Here is a 15,748-nt window from a genome sequence, read left to right on the forward strand (position 1 = left end):
GGTCCCAGCTCCTGCCAACCTAGCAGTTCAAAAGCACGTCAAAATGCAAGTAGATAAATAGGAACCGCTACAGCGGGAAGGTAAACGGCGTTTCCATGTCCTGCTCTGGTTTGCCAGAAGCGGCTTTGTCATGCTGGCCACATGACCTGGAAGCTATATGCCGGCTCCCTCGGCCAATAATGCGAGATGAGCGCGCAACCCCAGAGTCGGTCACGACTGGACCTAATGGTCAGGGGTCCTTTACCTTTAAGGAAAAGCAGACAGCTTCCGGGTCGTGTGGACCTAACAGTCAGGGGTACCTTTACCTTTAAGGAAAAGCAGGACAGTCTGTGACCAAATCAGAAACTGGGACAGCTTCTGTACATAAATCTGGGAGTGTTCCTGGAAAAAGGGGACACTTGGAGGTCTGAAAAAAACACAATCTGGCAGGCAGTTTTTTTTTAAAAAAAATGTGTGCATCTTAGAGGAAGGTTAACAGGAGCCTGCTTTGCAAAATATTACCATCTGCAAAGGGTAACCATTCTGAGAGTTAATCCCATGTTTAAAAAAGGAGCATTTCATATTTACTTATTTGGTTCCTTAGAACACAAAGACAAGCTTGTCTAGAGAGGCTCCCTGCTTCTATCCTGCTTTCAGTTATGTCTCTTTCTCTCTCTGTTTCCCCCTCTCCACCTTTTCCCCTCCCCCAGTTTTTAAAAAAACATTATTCCTAGTAAAACTTTTTCTGGGGCTGGCTGGCCTACTTTAGGCTAAAAATAGCCCTTGCCGTTTCTGTTTCTTCATGCGAACGACACAAGGCCACCCACACTCAAGAAGAAAAGTCTGCTCCCAAGACCTTTGGGACCGAGACATGAAATCCATCTTCCTTATACTTCCACTTTGCTTCTGCTGCATGAGATTTTATTTTTTAATCCCCTTTAGAAAACAAAGAAGGAGAGAGGTATACAAGGAAACCGAAAACAGCAACCACATCAACTCAGACATGGCAGGGGGGAAGGAGGGAGGATTTCAAAAATACTGTCATAAGAACATCAGATGGGTCTTGCTGGGTCAGACCAAAGGCGAAAAATCTGTTCTTGCAGTAGCCAACTAGATGCCTGCAAGCATACCTTCCTATTGTCCTGATTTTCCAGGGACAGTCCTGGAATTGGAAAAGACATCTCGGCTTCTTATTTGACCCAAGAATGTCCCTATTTCCCCTGGCAGTGCTACCTGCTGAGCCCAGGGAGAAGGATGAGCCGGCGCTTGACCCAAGTGGAGGTGGTTGCGACAGGTGTGAGGGAGCATCCCATTGCCTCTAAATGGTCGCTGCTGCCAACCTTCTCCCATGGGCAGCTTGTAGCAGCTGCTAGAGAGCAGGAGGAGAATTTTATCCCAAAGTTGTTGCGCTTTCTTTAGGATTTTACCCCAGGACATATACTCCCATGGGGGCCAGATTAAATCGATTTGGCCCCCGAAATTGACTTCGGACATGCCTGATTTAATGTGTTATCATGGCTTCCTCCAAAGGATCCTGGGTACTGTAGTTTGTAAAGGGTGCTGAGAGGTGTTAGGAGACCCCTTTTCCCCTCACAGAACTACAGTTCCCAGAATTCCCTGGGAAGAGGGGTTGACTATTAAACCACTCTTGAGAACTGTAATTCCATAAGGGAATACTGTGTGTGTCTCCTAACATCTCTTAGCACACGAAACAAACTACAGTTCCCAGGATCCTTTGGGGGAAGCCGTGGCTAAAGCCATGATTGCTTTAAATGTATACAGTGGTACCTCTAGTTAAGAACTTAATTTGTTCCGGAGGTCCGTTCTTAACCTGAAACTGTTCTTAACCTGAAACACCACTTTAGCTAATGTCGCCGCAGCATAATTTCTGTTCTCATCCTGAAGCAAAGTTCTTAACCTGAGGTACTATTTCTGGGTTAGCAGAGTTTGTAACCTGAAGTGTTTGTAACCTGAGGTACCACTGTAGTGCAGTCAGACCACTGGTTGATCCGGCTCAGTGTTATGTCTGAGTGTCAGCAGTTCCCCCAGGTTTCAGACAGGTTCCCCACCCCTTACTGGAATTGCTGGGGATTAAACCTGGGACCCCTTCTGCATGCAAAGCATGATGCCAGGGACTGGCTGGATAACCTGTTTTCCTTGCCAGCTCTCTGACACATGGGTTCTACCGAAGAGCTAAAACCTTTCTCTGATATACTGCACCCAAGACCAGACTTGAATTAATATCAACAGCGATACCGCTGTTATTTATGTAACGCATTTACATTCCAAATGCTTTGCATACTCGGGAGCTTGCAGAGTTTGTGACCACCAAGCTGAACTCAACCCATCAGCATGTCTGGCAAGCCACCAGAGGCTTGATAAATTTCCTGGTTTTGCTGCCTGAACTCTAGAGTGTCTGAATGCGCTCCATATAAGGCCTGGCTTGGAGCACACAAACAAGCCCGATGGTTCTAAGACGGCAGTGCAGCTCACACTTTTTGCACACATCTGCTTAACCTTTGCCCTGTGGTACTCAGTGCTTGACAAAAGATAATGGGGCACCCAAGCTGGTTTTCTGTTCCATGTGCAGACATACCTTGGATCCTGAACGCCTTGGTACTCGGACGTTTTGGCTCCCAAATGCCGAAAACCCGGGAGTGACTAATCCGGTTTGCAATCGTTCTTTTGGAACCTGAACATCTGACGGGGCTTCCACGGCTTCTGGTTGGCTGCAGGAAGCCGTGCTTTGGTTTCCAAATGTTTTGGAAGTCGAACAGACTTCCGGAATGGATTCTGTCCGACTTCCGAGGTATGACTTTAACATATAATATATTCCATTTATATCTACTGACCTAACAAAGGCCATCTTCTGTTTAATTTGCTCTGGGCCAGGGGTCACCAACCTTTTGGAGCCAAGGAGCGCATCTGGAATTTTGAAGAAGTGACATGGGTCCCAGCGACAAATTGGCTGCCCTGTGGTTGTGGCATAAAAAACCCCCAGAACTAATCAATGATTTGTCCCCTGCTGTTCTGGCCCAGCCGCTGCTCAAGGAGACTTGCTGTAGAAATGGGATACACATCTCAGATCCACCCAGAGTTGCGTCTTCAGTATTGTGGGACCAATTTCATGGAACCCCCTCTAGCTGAGGTCCAACAGCTCTGTCCCCTCTGCTCCACCCATTGAGCCACCAGCACCTGCTGGATCCTTTATTATTATTCCAGCAGCATTTAAACTGAATTCTGTTTTGATAGTTTTAACTGATTTTTGCATTGAGCTCCTTGTGCACGGCTTAAAGGCCATTATAATTTAGCGTTACATAAAATTGTCGACATAAAATAAACATATGGCACTAATACATCAAATACCCCACTACCAAAAACAACAAATTCAGATGAAAATGAAAGAGTAGCAAGCAATGCACATATTAAGCAGGAATTGTAGCTGTGTAGTGTTCCTGTGTGGAATTATTAAAAGATTAGATGCAGCATACAGGCAGTGAAATACGGAGCACGTGTGCATTGTAATTGTTAGAGCTGGTTTACATATATATCACTTAGCTGCCTTGTTGTGGTGAATTGCATGCTTGTGTGAACTATGAAATACCCTACACCACAGAGAGAACATTCTCAGCATCTCCCAGCACCTTGAATAGAATGCTTTGCATCCACCAAGTGATTCCTCTGCACTGATGTGATCAGATGATGTGTTTGCATGTCTGAACCAGCTCTTAAAAATAGGATTTTTTATATTTCATTTTTATTTACTAATTGAATAAGGCACATCCAGTTAACCCTACAGGCCCTGATATTGCCCTATGAGTGAATAATTTTTCACAGGCACCAGGTTTTGAATGTTAAGGCCAGCAACATTGGCAACGCGCTCACACCCATAGGAACCAGAGTGCATAACTGGAGAGCTAGATGAGCAGATTTCCCCCATTCTGTTCCGCTATTGTTTGCAGTGCCCCACCTCCTGCTCTGCCTGCCTGCCTGCCAATTTCACTTGGAGAAAGTGAAGATCGGTTTTGGAATGGGCATATGTGCCATTTGAGACAGCATCCCTTTCCCCAGTTCAGGGCATGGGAGCCTCAAACTGCTGTTTCAGCAGTGATGCAACTCTGTCCAAGACCTTATATAGGAACTGGAAGCTGCTGCATACATTTCCTCCTCCTCCTGAGTAGCTAGCTTCATGGGCAGCTAGCTGGGCAATTCATAGACACCCCTGAAGATCATGCCTGGCTCACAATCTTCTGCTCCTGTGGCTCTGGGGGGTAAACAAGTCTTTTATTAGGACTTTTTCTGTATTGCAAGCATGTCCAACTGGTCGATTGTGATCTACCAGTCAATTGCGGAGCGTCCCTGGTTGATCGCAGTATCCTGATCGATTCCCCCCCCCCAAAGAAAAACTTTGGTCGATCCAACGGGTAGATCACTGCCAGGTTTTTTTATATATATAGTGGGAGTAAATCACAGCCTCTTGGGAGTTGGACATGCCTGCTATATTGGATTGGAACATGTGTGATTTTTGTCATGTATTTTGTTGTGCAAAATAAACGTGAAATGAAATGAAACAAACGGGGTGCAAGAGCAAGGCAGGAACCTAGGAATCTGATAGAGACCTCTGGTACTGGGCATGAGGATCTGGCTCAGATGATTCCTCAGGGTCACCAACTATGCAGGGATGTGTGTGTGTGTGTGTCTTGCTGTTCCTTCTTGGAGAAAATTAAAAAACACTTTTGCAACAACTTCATGCAGGGAGGAACCTCCGAGTCTAGAGAGAAATCCAAATGGAGAAAAATGTGTAAATATCCTTTGCAAGAATTCTACCCAAGCTTGTGCCGCGGTTGGTGCTGAGCGGGGGTGGGGGGGTGGGGGGGGAGGGCTTAAAGAACCTTTTGCGGAAAAGGTTAAAGACCCCTTTGTGAAAGCGACTAAAGGGGGAGAGGTGCAAACCTACGCTGTCACTCTTCACGATGAGAGACTACAAACCTCCGTGCCAGCCACGATAATGTGGCGTTTCTGTGCAGCGCAGGTTAGCGGTCCAAGAAACAAGTGCTCACACAAAGCTCCATAATTCACTCTTCCCACGTGCCTTTCCCTGGAGAAGCCCGAGCTGCGCAATGCCCAACCTACTTTCCTCCAAAGCGAATTGATGCATTGTACGCGCCTCTGGTTTGGCCTTAAAACCGGACCCAGAAGGGAGCAATTGGAAGCAACCTTTCTCAATCGCCACTGAAGGGTTGACCTTCACCCACCCACCCCTTTAAATACTGTAAATGCTTTCTATAGGAAGATATGCTATAGCCGGAACCGGAATCTTACGCTGAGCCGTGCCGTGCGCTTAGAAACAGCTCTCTCCCTCCTGATTTCTCTTTGAATAAAACCAAGGCAAGAGGGGATTTCAGTTCCCCGGAAAGGGTCGCGCGCATCCTTACCAAATGGGGGTGGGAAGTCCTGGAAGCAGGTGAGAAAGGGGAGAGCGCATCGCTTGGCACAAAAGGAAGCGGGGGAGGGAGAGAAAAAGAAAAGCGCTGGAGGTGACTCCCCAGTGCACAAGGCGATGCTAAGGAGCGAGCGAGATCCAGGCGTGGAGGAACCCAGACGAGACCCTCCAGCCTTGGCGCACGACGCCACGCCCCCTTCCCCTATAGGGCCGCGGCTCCCCTGCTTCCAGGACACAGGAGGTGGGAAGCGCAACAGAGCTACGACGCACGCCCGAGCGGGCGCTTAGGGTCCCCTGGCTGCGCCTGCGCGAACCCCCTTCTCCTCCCCCTCAGCCGCACCGCCGATCTCCTCCTCCCACCCTCCCCATCAAGCCCCTTTCCTTCCCTCGCTCGCTATTTCTCATCCTGCGAAAGAAATAGAAGATCCAAGACCTGGTGGACGGAATACTAGCGGCGTCCTCAATCCAAAGAACTCGGCTCTCTCTCCCTCTCTCTCTCTCGCGCACACACGCGCGTCAAGATAATATACTGTCTATCTGCACACACCGAGATCATAATGCATTGGATGGAGAGGGTGTCTCCGGGCGGCAGCTTGCGTGGATCTTGCTACTCCTAGCTCGGATAGCGGTGCCACGGAGAGGCGGACGGAGGGAGAACGAGGTGAGGCAGAGGACGGGCGGTTGGATCGTGGGGAGGGGGATTTTTTCCCCGGGAACCTCGGGGTATCGGCTGCGGAATGAGAGAGGAGGTGGTGGTGGCTTATGGTGGAAGATCGCTAGGAAGGAGTCATGGAAATGTAAGGAGGGCTTTTCAGCGCAGGAGCTGGCTCCGTGTTGTGTGTTCATGTCGTGTGTGTTTGCTGGGCATTTTTTTCCTTCTCCAGTCCCACTAGGAAAGTTTTATTTTTCCCCAAGTTTAGGAACCCAGAAAGGAGGGCGACACAAAGAGCACTTGTTGGCGTCTACAGAGCAAGTATAGGATATTTTAAGTGTGTGTGTGTGTGTGTGTGTGAAATTGATTCCCCCTCCCTCTAGAGTAGTAGGAGGGCACCGCGAGGGATTGTGTAAGTGGGCGTGCGCAGCAGCACTCGGGGCGCATGGAGGCGTTTGCCATGCTCGGGAGTGTGGTTGTGGGTCTGTCGGGATGTGGTTCACAATGCGTGCGCGCCCCGTGGCTTTGGAGCGAGGGCCGCACATGATCACATCCCAGCGAAGGTGACTTTCTCTCTCTCTCTGTCTACCTGAATGCTTATGGGGCTCGCTCCTGTGATTTCTTTGTTGCGCGGAGTTGGCCTCCCCACACTGAGATGGGAGATGGAAATACACCTGCTGTGAAAAGGTTGCTTCAAGATGGAATGGGGTTTAAATGAGAAGCAGTCGAAAAGTGTGCTTAGAATGGGGGGGGGGGGTCGAAGAAATCTGCATATTAGTAAAGTTTTGGCTTTTGCCGCAGATCTGTTCCAGGAGTTGGGTATGTCTCTATGACGGCGTTCTGCTAAGTCCAGTTTTGGAAACCTGTCCTTGGCAGTGTGTGTCCATGTCCCTTTACTTGACATTAGGCTGGTTGGAAGGTTCTCTCATCAGACACAGCCTGCAAATAGAGATTCGGTTTATGTGTTAAGCTGCTGTGGAGAGGCTCCGCCCTGTGGTATCAGCAGATGAAAAGTGGTCCATGCAGGGCATAGCTGCCAAGTTTTCCCTTTTCTCGCGAGGAAGCCTATTCAGCATAAGGGATTTTCCCTTTAAAAAAGGGAGAACTTGGCAGCTATGATGCAGGGTCCTGCTTGTGAAAGGAAAGGTTTGTGGTCCTTGCTCTTTTGGAGGTTCCTCATTAGCTGGGCATGACAGTCAGCCAAGGTGGAGTTCATGGTATCAATAGACACAGGGAAAGGCAGCATTGTGGATTTGTGTCATTTCTTGGCATATTTTCTGGGATCAATCCAGCTGAATTCCTAGGGATTGAAAAAACACACACACACACAAAAGTCCATCCATTTCCTTCTGATGAATACCAGCAGGAAAACTGTTTGGTGAATTTTTTTAACACTATGTTCCCATGGAGAATTTCATTCTTTAAGAAAACAAGCTGTGGTGGCCCAAGTGCAAGGGCATCAATCCTATAATGACAGCTGTCTCCAACCATGCTACGTAGCTTCAGAGTTGTGGCCTCTGCCCTGAAATCTCTTGCTCCTCTGGTTACGGTTTCCTAGCTGTAAAAGAACAGACTTGGAGACTGAACCTTGGTTCACGAGCCAGTGTGCTGCAGGGGTCGGCAAGGTTTACCTTGCCTGGGCCAGTTCACTCCAGCGGAGATCCCTCTGTGGGCCGGATTGTGCACGCGCCTGCGATTTCTGACATCTGCCTCCGCGCAGACACGACTTCTGGCACCGCAAAAGCGAGGGCCCGCGCTGCGCTGGTTTAGCGCAGCACGTGGGGACTCGCCGAGCGCACGGCTCGGTTCGGGGCTGGCTCGTGGGGCAGTTAAACAACCCCCATGGGCCGCTGGTGGCCCAGGGGCCTTAGGTTGTCAACACCTGGGTTAGAGTGTTAGACTAAGACCCTGGAAACCAGGGTTAGAATCCTCACTCAGTCATGAAGCTCACTGGGTGACCTTGCACCAGTCACTATTCTCAGCCTAGCCTAAGTTGTTGTGTGAATAAATTGTGGGGTAGAGAACCATGAACACCACCCTTGAACTGCTTTCAGAAAAAGGTGGTATATTCATAAGTGTAATAAATAATAAACCAGGTTTTTTTTTTAAACATAATTTTTATTGATTTTACAAATTACAAAGAATGGTACATACATGAACACCTTTTCCACCTTCTTCCCATCCCCCTCCATGGGTCCTCCCCTGCCACAGAAGTATCCCACGCAGGTGAACAGTCAGAAGTGGTCCATTTTATGATTGGATTTCTGTCCTCCTCCCCCTCCCCTGCCCCCGAAGCCCCCCCCCTGCCACCAGGGAGCTCCAGTGAACCAGGGCAGTACGCAGGAGTTCATCCATCCAACCATCTATTGTCATACCAAAAAAAAAAGAAAATACAAAAAGAGAAAAAGAGAAAAAAGAGAAGAAAAAAAAAGACAAAAAGGAAAAAAGACAAAAACAAAAAATAGAAAAATTCATCATAATTGTTAAATTCATAATTGTTAAACCATATTTTGTGGGCTTCCCCACCCTCCCCCCTTCCCCGGTTTTCCTCCCTTATTTATCATCTTCAACAGTTTCATAGTTCATATTTTATAACATACACCTTTATATCTTATACCACTTTTAAACTAACTATTATCATTTTCGCCTAATGTCCAATCACTGAAAAATCAAACTCCCATTTTTTCTTCCCGTGCCTAATTTTTACCCCCTCTATAGGCCTCCATATTTTCACCTTTTTCCAGAATCAATTCACTTTTTAAACCTATAACTATTCCCAAACTAACCTTACACCCCCCGAGTACCGGCTCCACCCCACCAATCCAGCAAGTTCCATAGTCAGCAGTCCAGTTATAATCCTATTAACCCATCCTTACAGTCACAACTTCACTTTCCCTTCACCCCACCCCCTGTTTACAGTCTTTTGCCATCCAGGCCTCCATATCAATATAATAAACCAGGTTAAACCAATGAGGTGTCCTTCAGATGTTGTAGACCAGCTCCCATCAGCACCAGCCAGCATGACCAGTGGTCACAGACGATGGGAATTGCAGTTTCTAGCATCTGGAGAGTGCCACGTGGGGAAATATTTTGCTTTGGAAGTCGCTGTTGAATACTGGCTGAATTCAAGACCTGTTCTCACACAATCTAATAGCAAACTTGGGTGTGTCATAGAATTTGACAGAAAGCTGGTCCTGGCTGTCTTGGGCACATTTCATATAAGTGTTTGCAAATACAAGTTTGACCCCTCTTGCTGTTAAAACACCTTAGAAAGTATGTCCAGTGGAAGGAAAGCAAGAAAAAAGTGAGAATGTGAATCAGCTCCTAGATTTGGCTACAACAGGGTAATCCAAGCAATACTGGAGGAAACTACTAAATACCAAGGGTGAATATTTCCCCAGCTGTGGAGTAAATACTGATGTTGTTTCAGACTTTAATAGTTGTGTTGGTGTATTCTTTATACTCCTTTATTAGTACTTTATTAGTAAAAGGTAAAGGGACCCCTGACCATTAGGTCCAGCCGTGACCGACTCTGGGGTTGCGGCGCTCATCTCACATTATTGGCCGAGGGAGCCGGCGTACAGCTTCCAGGTCATGTGGCCAGCATGACAAAGCCGCTTCTGGCAAACCAGAGCAACGCACGGAAACGCTGTTTACCTTCCCGCTTGGAGCGGTCGTTGTTGTTATAAATTAAAAATGGAAAACGTAATGCTGGTGGTCAGCAAAAGAGGTTTAAAGACTGTCTCAAGGCAAATCTTTAAAAAATGTAGTATAAACATTGGCAACTGGGAAACACTGGCCTGCGAGCACTCCAGTTGGAGAACAGCCTTTAACCAAAGGTGTCATGGGCTTTGAAGAAACTCAATCTCAGGACGCAAGGGAGAAATGTGCTCAGAGGAAGGCACACTTGGCAAATCCACACCATGATCAACTCCCACCCGGAAACCTATGTCCCCACTGTGGAAGAACGTGTGGATCCAGAATTGGCCTCCACAGTCACTTACGGACTCATTGTTAAAACCATGTTTATGGAAGACAATCTTACTCAGCTATGAGTGATCGCCAAAGAAGAAGAAGTTATTCCTATGTTTATATCCCACTTTTCCTCTGAGGACCATGGTGTACATGGTTCTCCTCTCCGATTTATTCTCACAACAACCCCATGAGGTATCTTAGCCTGAGATACAGTGACTGGCCCAAAGACCACCCAGTGAGCTTTGTGTCTGAGTGGAGGTTTGAACCCTGGCCTGTCAGTTCCTAGCCCAACACTCTCATGCAAAAGGGTGTGGAATTGAACAATCCCTTCCTCAGCATTGTGGATCATTGGGAGGGTCAGCTGAGAGCGAAATGGGAGTTATTCAGTTGTAGTGGTGGCATTGTGGATGGTATAGAAGTAAAACAGTTAGTGTACTAAAGTTTCTATAGGAGAAGAATGAGGAGGCATAAAATGTGGATATGGAAAAGCTATAAATCTCCTTAAACTCTACCAGTCTTGTAGTGGGAAGAAGAAGAGTTTGGATTTGGATTTGATATCCCGCTTTATCACTACCCAAAGGAGTCTCAAAGCGGCTAACATTCTCCTTTCCCTTCCTCTCCCACAACAAACACTCTGTGAGGTGAGTGGGGCTGAGAGACTTCAGAGAAGTGTGACCAGCCCAAGGTCACCCAGCAGCTGCATGTGGAGGAGCGGAGACGCGAACCCGGTTCCCCAGATTATGAGTCTACCGCTCTTAACCACTACACCACACTGGAGATTATTCTCACATCTTATTCTGTGTCTTAACACACAGGTGGGGGACCTCAGACTAGGGGGCTAGATGTATCCCTCCAGGCCTGTTGTCACAGGAATGTGCTAGTCTATAATCACACATTCAAAGGTGGGAATAACTTTTTATAAGCAAAAACATGATCAGGGTTGAGTGTCAGGCCAAATGATCAGAGCAGCTCATTCCTATTGTTCTTCCTCGCAGGGCTATTTCCAAACAATCAGAGACTGCACTTGTGTGCAGCCAATCTCTCCACTGCTCTTTTCATGCCTCTTCTAGTTCTGGGAGACAAGGCGAGGGGCCCGGGGGGGGGGGGAATAGCTTGTCTGTACAAGAGTGGGAGACACCGGTGACTCTTCACCAGCCTGCCGCTAACTTTCCCAACTCACTAAGCCTTGTTACCTGTTCAGCTTGCGACATCTCCTCTTCCCAGTCCTGGCATATAAGGAAACTGTAAAATTTCTACAGAAATGGGAGCCAATTTGGGATGTGGATTAAAATTAACAGTTTGGATGACAGAGCTGTCTGGTGGAGGAGTGGCTTGGGATGTTGTGCTCTTGGGAGCCCATGCTTTGCTGTGTGGCCCTCTAGATGCTGTTGGAGTCAAACTCTCATTGGCTCCATCTAGCATTGCCAACGGTGAGAGAGAATGAGAGCTGTAGTGCAACAGTATCTGGAGGTAGAGATTCCCCACCCCTGATTTTGCCTGCAGCTGCTGTCTTTATGTCTTCCTGGTCTCCATATATCCTTGAGATTTGCAGGATAGACCAGTGTTCTGGATTCACCCTTGCTGGACTACAACTCCCATCATCCACAGCCATTTTAGTGAATGGTATAGGATGATGGGATTTGTAGTCCATCAACATATAGCGGCCCAAGGCTGAAGAATACTGAGGTAGACTAGACTCCACTAATGGGGGGGGGGTACCACTCCCACAAACTGAAACACACATTTATCTAAAAGGCATTGCAGCAACAATATGAGCAGTAGGGCAGAGTCCTGTCACTTGGAAAACTTGGCTAGAGCTTTGGAAAGGCCCATACCTTTTTAAGAGATGTGTTGATCTTCCTTGTTTTGAGGGAGCTGATGTAAAACAATTTGATGTGTCTCTTTGCAGGCAATAAACATGACCTATTTTCTCAGCAACAGAGTCTCGCTGCAAGAGGGAGGAAGGGAAAAATACTCTCTCCTTCCTTGTACCCATTCGTTTCTCAGAACAAATGAGAAATGAAAGTAGTGCAGACTTTCAGCCCTGCCTGCAATCTGGGAATAAAAGTGCTGGGTCTAATTGGGGGGCTGTTGCAGTCCCTCAACCTCTAATAATCCAAAATGGTCAACACTGCAAGGTTTTTGAACACCACTTCAAGCCTTGCCTTCAATATTCAGTGTAATAATTTTTCCTAGTCACAATCCCTTTCACCTTGAGGTATGGGGGCAATGAGCTGAATTTGCATTGGAATTTGCTTTAGCAGGGTCATGAAAAAACGTTTCGCACTAAATAACAACTTAGTTAGAAAGAGCAGGAAGTATTCTCTTTCAGGTTAACCTTTTGCTGTTTTCTGGAGGTGGGCTTGGGGATACCCAACTGGTGCTCAGTTTCATTACATTAAAGCCTTGGAGTTCTCCATTGATTTCTCTAAGCAGCTCTCCTCCCATCCTTGGGGACATATAAAAATGGCTTCTCAGTATGAACCAGGAAATTACATATCTGCATAGTGAAATGGTGTTCTCTGTCTCATTTTTATATCTGTCTTTTTTTTCCTCCTACCTTTCCAACCATTGTATTCCAGTCACACCTTCCCCTCTCAGTCTCTGCATTCCATGCAACAGAGATCTTATCAGACTTTTTGGAGGTCTCTCTCTTATGGATCCTTTTTTTTTTTTTGTAAAGAAGATCCATAAAGCCTTGGGGTTCGTCCCAAGTCCGGTGCTACCTTTCCTCTTGAGTGTGGGTTCTACTGACTTGACTATGTGATGACAGGCACTCTTCCTGAAGTTCAGAAACAGAATACATTGGTACCTTGGTTTACGAACTTAATCCGTTCTTAAACCAAAGCATTCTTAAATCAAGGCATGCTTTCCCATAGCAGTGGGGGACTCGATTTACTGTATAAATGGAACACACTCAACAGGAAGCAGAACGTGTTCTGCTTCCAAGGCAAAGTTCACAAACCAAAACACCTACTTCCAGGTTTGCAGTGTTCTTAATCCAAGTTGTTCATAAACTAAGCTGTTCTTAAACCAAGGTACCACTGTATATAGCGTGAACAGACTGTAACCCAAAGGTGTCTGTGTTCTAGTAGTGAACCTCTAGGGACTGGAAGTATTTCAAGATTCTGCATTCACTGTTCTCCAAACCAGTAGTTACTAAGCACCATTTGGCAAGAGAATACAAATAGATTTTTATGTTTTATTTTATTTAGATATGAAACCTCCCATTATCGACCCCATTTCTTAATCTGGCAATTCCAAACACTGTCTAGCCAAGCATAGTGCTACCGTGAAATAAGAGGGAGTTGTCAGCATGATAGGGGGAACCTTCAGGTTTGCAGAATTGTGGAGTGGCTGGAAATCTTGAAGATATAAGCACCTAACGGATCGTGAGTACAAGTGGGAACTGCAACATAATGTTGCATTGTGAAATGAAGTGTGGAGACCATCTTGGCTGAGAGTCCTAGAAGACCTGCTCCTTGACTTCCAGGCCTTTCCCCACCTGGCTACAAAAGCTGAGGCTGCTGAACAGACTCTTGGGCTGGGGTACTGTTTAGGGGTATTTGTTGGGACGGGTCATTGTTGCTGTTAGTTATACTGTATTAATTTTTTTGTATCTTTATTTTAGATGTTGCCATGATTTATGTGGACATTGTTTATGTGGACATTGGACATTGTTTCCATTTGGTTGTGCACTTTTGATGTTTTATTTATCATTTATAATTGCTATCTTTGCAATTGTGTAGTTTTTTCCATGTCGCAAGCTGCATTGAGCATCTTTTTAACTATGGAAAGGCTACCTACAAATTAAATTATGTATGTATGTACATGTATTTATGTATGTATGTCCAGGATTCCAGCTAACCAGCCATTGCCTTTTCCAGGCCACTTCTTAGCCCTTTCTTTCTTTCTTTCTTTCTTTCTTTCTTTCTTTCTTTCTTTCTTTCTTTCTTTCTTTCCCTCCCTCCCTCCCTCCCTCCCTCCCTCCCTCCCTCCCTCCCTCCCTCCCTCCTTCCTTCCTTCCTTCCTTCCTTCTGATTTAATGCTACATTAATGAACCCAGTGCACATTTTGTTGTGCTACTTTTTGTGCAGGGGTTTTGCTTTGTGGTTATCAACTGTGCAGCTCTATAATATTGTTGCACGCGTCAATCACCTGTAAAACAGAGAATCCTCTCTTTGCTTTAAATTGGACGGGGGGGGGGACCCAGTCGTGCTATCTTGGAAGTTTGGCTTCCTAGATTCCCAGCTGCCTTGCCCTGTCTGACCTGAGAATCATAGGAGACTCCCTAGCAGAATTTGATAAAACTTCAGAAGGATTATTGGGCATTGAATTTTCCTTCTTCCCTAATAGGTTCTTTGCCATTTCCCCTGGGGCCAGCTGACTTAAGACTGATGGTATGGCTTTTTCCTTTTCTTTAAATAAATGTTAAAAATCAGTTTGTTTCATTATGTGCTCCTGTATTTTTGAGAATGCACGAGACACATTCCCCACCTACCTATTTCCCTGCTTAGAGAAGCAGTGGGCAGAGAGAGCAAGCGACCAGATGGAAAAACTGCTGGCAATCTCCACACAGCACAAAGGCACCGAAGAAGGGAAATTCAATAAATTTGGCCTCTCCCCTCCCACATTATCATTTTTTTAATCAACTAGGCTTCCACTCATTGCATTAGGAAAGGGTTCAGGTTTTGATAAGGGAGCACCTTGGAGGGAAGCATATTAGAAAAGGCTCGATATAAATTCTGCAGTATGTATACGCAACTCCAGCAACACCTCCATCTAAGCCATTCAAGTTGTAGCCAGTTACGCCGGAAGAGATAGGGCTCACAGTGTGTTAAAAATTAAGCCGTTGGTAGAATTTAATATTCTACCAGAATATTCTAATAGAATTTAATATTCTAATAGAATTCTAATAGAATTTAATATTCTACCAACATCTCTTCCTATTAACAAAGGGACACGGCAAAGGGCTGGTATCCACAGTATACAAAATACTGCTCCAAAATCCCACCAACCCCCTCGACGTAATCAAAAAACAATGGGAGAACGACATTGGCTATGAGATTCACCCCACTCATTGGACCAGAATGTGGTCTAAACCCCCCCTTTAAATCCATATCAGCGAAAAGAAACGAACTCACTCTGAAACTCACTCACAGATGTCACCTAACACCACGGAAACTAGCACTAATACTCCCAGGAACCTCACGGAAATGCTGGAGTGGATGCACCTCCACAGGCACATACCTCCATGTGGTGGGAATGACCCGAAAGCCAACTCTTCTGGATATCAATCATACAAGAAATATGAAAAATAACTAAGCAAGTATTAGATGTCATCCCACAACTGGCCCTGCTAAACATCTTCCAAGATAATATTCTACCAATATGTTACATGATCTCTGATGCTCATTTCTTGCCTCCTGACCAGATTGAGCCAGGGGAGAGGTTCCTCAATGACTCCAATCTACTTATACTAGACAATGATTATATTACATTGCTCTGCAATCATCTGCTGAGGCCCTTCTTCGTGTGCCTTCTGCATGAGAGGTCCGGAGGGTGACAACATGAGAACGGGCCTTTTCTGCGGTGGTTCCCCACTCGTGAAATACTCTCCCCACAGATGTTTGTCTGGTGCCTTCATTATACAGCTTTAGGCACCAGGTGAAAGCATTACTCTTCAACCAGGCCTATAA

General features: G+C 46.2%; 1 protein-coding gene across 1 annotated transcript in view; it reads left to right on the forward strand.

Annotated features, from left to right (window-relative positions):
* Window positions 1–5,708: 5,708 nt before the first annotated feature.
* PLPPR1 (phospholipid phosphatase related 1) overlaps window positions 5,709–15,748 on the forward strand; it is a 112,708-nt gene continuing 102,668 nt past the window's right edge. Inside the window, exon 1 of the mRNA XM_035097401.2 lies at window positions 5,709–6,083. The gene's annotated coding sequence lies outside the window, so the exon portion shown is untranslated. The remainder of the gene's footprint in view (window positions 6,084–15,748) is intronic.

Source organism: Zootoca vivipara, chromosome 16, assembly GCF_963506605.1.
Source record: "Zootoca vivipara chromosome 16, rZooViv1.1, whole genome shotgun sequence".
Taxonomy (NCBI): domain Eukaryota; kingdom Metazoa; phylum Chordata; class Lepidosauria; order Squamata; family Lacertidae; genus Zootoca; species Zootoca vivipara.